Below are 6,407 nucleotides of genomic sequence, written 5' to 3' on the forward strand. Positions count from 1 at the left end.
AGATGGAGCAATTTTTCGATCTCCATAATGTGAAAAACAAACAAAAGGTACATATTGAAACTTTGTATTTGGAACCAAATTAGTTTGTATGGTATCGACGACTTTGCTCTCGTAAACAAATTGTCACTTGGGCAATTTTTACGGAAGAAATGATAGCACATGATGAGGATACAAAAAGAAACACTTTTTTTAGCCAACTGATAAATATCAAACAAAAAGGTTCAATGATGGAGCACATTGGGGACTTCCAAAAATTGAACATAAGGGTAAAAGATATTCTAGAGGAGCATAGGATTGATGTGTTCATAGGGACTTTAAGGGATAATATCCAACATGATGTTCACCTTTGGGAACCTGATTCATTAGAGAAGGCATTCAGGTTAGCAAGAAAAATGGAAAACAAAATTATGGCAACCAGGAAGCCTACCACTCACAACTATAAATATGGAAGTGTTATTGCCCCTAGCCTTCCACAACCTACAAGGTTGACACCATAACAATTGGAAGAAAAAAGAGCCAAAGGGCTTTGTTACAGTTGTGATAGCAAATACACTAAAGGTCATAAGTGTGCTGAGAGGGAATTATTCTACATAGATTGTGAAGAGGAAGAAGAAAAGGAACAAGAAATGTCAAAAGAAGAGGATATACTCTAGGAACAAACCCTAGATAGAAATGAATCCGACCATATCTTGTAATGCATTGGCTGGAATTACCACTCCTCAAACTATCAAGATAGAAGGACATATCAAGAAGAAAGAGGTAATAGTGTTGATTGATTCGGGAAGTACCCATAATTTTATCCATTGTAAGATAACAACGGAATTGAATTTCTTCCTATATCCAGCACCAGAGTTTCAAGTGATGGTTGCAAGTGGAGGAACCATAAATTTCTCTAGAAAGTGCCATAATATCAAGCTATCCATGGGAAAATATGTATTGAATAGCACAATGATTTCCGTTCCAATGGGTGGTGCTAATGTTGTACTAGGAGTCTGTTGTGGTGCCAACTACCACCCTATTAAAACATGCTCTAATAGAAAATTTTGAATGGGTCCCCTATAAGTCTAATATATCATCTCTTTGAATGATCTTTTTCATCCCAGTGATTTTAACTCTATGAAGAGCCAAATCTTCCACTCACAAATGGGTAAAGCCCTTTAACAAATCCCTCGCTTAAGCCCTTCATTCCTATGTTCATCGAGATTTGTTTAACCCCTCAAAACCCTCATCACATCATTATTCCCGTCATGGCCTTTCATAGCGGAAATGCTCAAAAACATGCATATATCCTCCCTCTTTCGCTTATCTCATTCAATCTGGGCACATAATGCATGCCATAAGGCACCGGACCCGACGGCGTTATAAACCACAATATATATATATATATATATATATATATATATATATATATATATATATAGATATATATATATATATATATATTTATTTATTTATTTATATATGTCGGGTTTGAAACCTCATCGCATATTGCAATCGATCTAGACCTAAGGTTTTTATATATATATGGCGTGCCACTGGCCTTCGGACCCAACGACATTATTAACCAAATTATGTACATATCGAGTTCGGCCCCAATCACATATCGCATATTGGTGCGGCCCGAGCCTTATACACAATACACGCAGCGATATGGTGGACTCGTCGAGCCTATCAAATATGGTATATATATTTTTAGGTTCGAAGCCCCGTCGCTTATCACAATCGGCGAAGTCCCAGGTTTGTGCATATTGCGATATGCGATATGCTGGACCTGACGATATTTATGACTCCAATATATAACATTTGAGGTCTGGCTTGAGCGATCGGGGCAGGATTTTCTTTTTTTCCTATGTTTTCTGAATTTTCTGAAATAACAAAGGGATCAGGTTTTCAGTGTAGAAGGCAGGCCTGTGGAGTCCCGATAGTGTAATTGCGCATTGGGGAAGTGGAAGGCATGGGTACTGCGACCCACGGAGGGGACGATACCCGATCACGATTAAAAGAAACCCTCGAAAACCATGCCAAGCTTATAGATCGAGTGGGAAATTGTGTGTTGAATATGTTTTAGGAATAAATCCTTTTCACACTTGTTCCCGTAGTTTATAAAAGTTAATGAAGGCAATGTTTGTGTTTTATGCGAATATTTCTGTTATATTATTCACAATCATAAAGCTAATGATAGATATCTCTACAAGTGAGAAGTAAAGGACGCTTGAACGGATTCGAAGACCCATGTATGCAAAAGCATTGTGTTTAAAGGTCTGGCCTCAAGCGTTCCGGGTCGGAACCCCATGCGTTGGCTGTACATTCTGAAAGCAAAGCTTTCCCAATTTTCATCATGGGAAGGCGACACATAGTCACCCCTTTTTCCAACATCTGTACACTTCCTCATGAAATGAATCACTCCAACAAATATGCTTTCTACGTGTCAGCAGTTACGTTGACAGTCTTATCTTTGTATACTCGATTTGCATATCGAAAATAGTGGGGAAGATGAAGAGGTGGGGTAGACCTAGAGTCAAGGGCTTTTGCATAAGTATTGCCTCTGAAGAGGAGAAGGGGATTTTTGTTTGGATAAGAACAGTTTGGATTTATTGTGAATAAGGAGGACTGTTTGGTCGAAGAAGAGGCCTTTAATTTCTGATTTATTTTCCTTTTGCTTGGAGGTTTTTGAAGCAGGGTGTTGCTGTTGGCATGAATATAAATGTGATTTGTGTTTATGCATATTGATGGCATATTGTTCATGATTAGTCTTGTTTAATTGAATATGATTTAATTACATGGTTAACTTATGAGCGATCTCTGATTCAAAACCGTATTGAACACTAGTTGTTGGTTTATTTGTACCAAAAGGAATGTGTATTCCTGTATGAGTAATCTGAGTGCAATTGAGCTCTAATATAGCCTTGTTCATCTGTGAATTCAGTAATTGATTCTTTTGGACTTGGAATTATTTTATGGTGTTTAATCTCTTTTATTTTGCTCCTGCAGGATAGATTAAGATAGCTAGGACTAGAGCAGAGTAGTTAGAAGTAGTGTAAATAGGATTTAATACTTAGAGGTTAGCTATTTCATTTTGTTGATTTAATTGAAGTCTTCCACCTAGAAGCAATCTATCAACACATTTAACATTTTATGGGGTCCCTTAAAACTCGTTGGAACTTGCCATTCCAAATGAAAGCATGCCTAATTGGGGCTTGTGATCAAGTTAGTTCCCCTTATTGGTATAGTGAACATTCACCATGTCAACAAATTGGCGCTAGAAGGAGGGCCTGAACCGCCTTCCACAACTTTTCAAGATTTCATCCATAAATGCAACGCATGGATTCAAGAACATTAATACATGGATTTTGAAGGTCGAAAAGACCCTTCCTCTAATTTGGAAAATCCTCATTTCGAAGAAGAGACACTGTGGGAGTATCCTGTCACTCAGGAACAACTAGTCAGAAGACTTATTATGGCTTAGGATCTCTCCCTATCACAACTCCCTATCTTTTAGTCTTTACCTCCGTGAAAAGAAAGCCAAGGGTATATCACATAAATGAAGAGACATCTGCAGCCCCTTCTCTTGAAGATATTGTGCTTGATTCTTTGTAGAGTATCGACTCTCCTTGGGAAGAAATTCCTGAGGGTTCCCCTTTTGAGGGAAATCCCTGGCCTGATTTGGAAAATCCTAACGAAGAAACCCTCAACCAGAACATCCCTATCCTCGATATGGCTAATATTCCTCCACTGGGTGGAAACCAACTCCCACCTCCTTTGGGAGCACTGCCTCCTTGACTCACTTAGGATGCTGTGGTGATACCTGGGCAGCAACATCCCTTACCCAAGAATGCAGAAAAAGTACTGCCTAAATTCAACCCCGAGCGGGGAGAGACCGTTGAAAACCATATCAATTCATTCTTCCTAGCTGTGCACATGCTGGGGGTAGCTGATGAAGATATAGTTTGTCGCCTATTCCCTTTTACCTTAACTGGCACAGCTTCCACATGGTACTTTAGCTTGAGAAAAAGATCAATCACTTCGTGGGCTACCTTTCAACATGCCTTTTTGGACAAGTATGGCGATGAGAAAACCCTTGCTGCCTTAGTTCTAAAATTGTCCCATTTGAAAATGGAAACGAAGGAGAAGGTTAAGGCTTTTAACATTTGATTCAACACCTTGTTCAACAGAATCCCAACCACCACTAGACCTACTGAGGAGGTGCTCATGGAATTCTACATCACTTCTTTCCCTATTCCTACCGCGATGTGGGTTAAGAGGAGTAATGCACGAACCTTACAAGGTGCTATCGATGAAGTAGTAAAGGTCGAGAATGAAATGCTCGGTCACACAGCATGCCACCCTACAACTGGAGAAAAGAAAGCCTCTCAGACATCCAAGAAGAATAATGGAAATGATAACAAAGGGGCTGAAAATAATGAAAAGGGCACCATGGATGTGGAAAGTTTTCATCAGATCATTAAGAAACTAACGAACATAGTCATTGATATGAAAAGGAATCATGGAGAGAGTACTAGTGGTAATGGAGGAGACTATAACAACAAAAATCCCTTCAAGCCTTTCTATTGTAAGAAAACAAAAGGTGGTCATGGTCAACTTGCGCTGCCTGCTCCACCCAATGAAACGGATTTAAATATGGAAGAGATGGCTCTTATTGGGTCGCTCCTTAACAAAGAAGAACCTGTAGTGGAGCTGGAACTAGAACAAGAAAATGAGGAAGAATATAAAGTAGAAGAGCTTGTGGATGAAGAATCACAAATCACGTGTTGTGGGATTTCTATACAAATGAGAACGATGATGACCAAGGAGACAGTATGTCAGAAATCCACACTAATGAGATCCACACACGAAACAAAGGGCCACTTGCAGGTGTGATGAAGCTCGTAGATCAGACCAAGAAAGATGTCCATCATGTGAAGACACATGCTCCCAAAGTTCCTGTTGAGAAGAGTAGACCCATAGGTCAATCCGAGAATACCCCTGTTGCAAACCATCTAGAAAAGGAAAATGCATCTCCCACTGCAACGAAGGCTACTCAAGATGGTAAACTCCCACCTAAGAATTGCAAAATAGGTATGTTTACTCTACCCAAACCTATTTATAACAATGATTACAATATTGTGGGTGATCTCAAGAAATCTAGGGCTAATATCACATACTTTGTTTTGCTAAAATCAACACAGCATAGACTTTTGCTCTTGAAAGTTATGAATGAGCGAAACTGTAAAACTCCTACCATCCCGAGCAGCCAAACCCAGAAATCAGTCTCCAGACCTTTTATTACTCCTAGCACAGCCCAAAAGGTAGCAACCATGGAAGCTACCCTATAAAAAATGAATTGAAAATCCCAACATGTCAGTGTAGTCATGATAGGAAGGAAATCTAAATCCATGACTCCCCATTTCCTAATCACATTTCAAATATTTAACATGAATGTACACAACTAATTAGTAGACTCAGGTTCCTCATCCACTGTGATGCCTTACGCTGTTGCTAAAAGACTTCATTTTATACCTGAGAAAACTGGAACTCGAATCATGCAATTAGATAGGACAAATGTGAAAGTGATTGGGGAATTGAAATATGTATTGATTCGGATGACTACTAAGCCTCAATACACACAAGTAATAGATATAGTGATAGTCGATATACCCGAGGCTTATGGAATGCTTCTTAGTAGGGATTGGTCAACAAAACTGAATGGATACTTCTCAACTGATTGGTCCAATCTCTTGCTGCCTCAGAAGGGGAAAGGTGATATGCTGAGAATTGATCAGGAGAGATACATGAAGTATGTAGTGATGGAGGTACATGGTCCCAATGAACCTGTAATGTTTACCAACTCTATCCTTGGGAATTATAGTTTCAATGTTTATGCCACAAAGACCTGTTTTGGGGAATTCCATGCAGAAACAGTTGAAGAAACTTTGACATACACACAGTTGGAAATTCCCTCCCATAATCTAACTGTTGAACTATCCTGTATTATAGTAGATGATAGGACTAATTTCTTAGATAGTAGTTCAATTGATGTAACGTTAAGCTCTAATTTTGGGACACTCTATTTTAATGGTTCTAATTGCCTTGAAGGTGCAGGTGCTAAGATAATTCTTATGGATGCACAAGGGAACCAACATTCGATGGCCAATCGATTGGAGTCCACGTGCACCAACGACACGAAAAAATACAAAGGCTTGCTACAGGGCTTGAGAAGGGTCCTTGATATGACAGTGATAAATATCAAAGCTTCTGGTGACTCACAGATAATCATGGACCAGGTGAGGGAAAGGATACATCACAATTCACCAGACTTGGAAAGATACCAACATGAGGTATGGAGTTTAATTAACAGTTTTGATTCTTCTAATATCATACACATACCTCAATGGAAAAACCAAGATGCT

Source organism: Pinus tabuliformis, chromosome 5_2, assembly GCF_031772625.1.
Source record: "Pinus tabuliformis cultivar Carrire ecotype Pingquan chromosome 5_2, CPIR1, whole genome shotgun sequence".
Taxonomy (NCBI): domain Eukaryota; kingdom Viridiplantae; phylum Streptophyta; class Pinopsida; order Pinales; family Pinaceae; genus Pinus; species Pinus tabuliformis.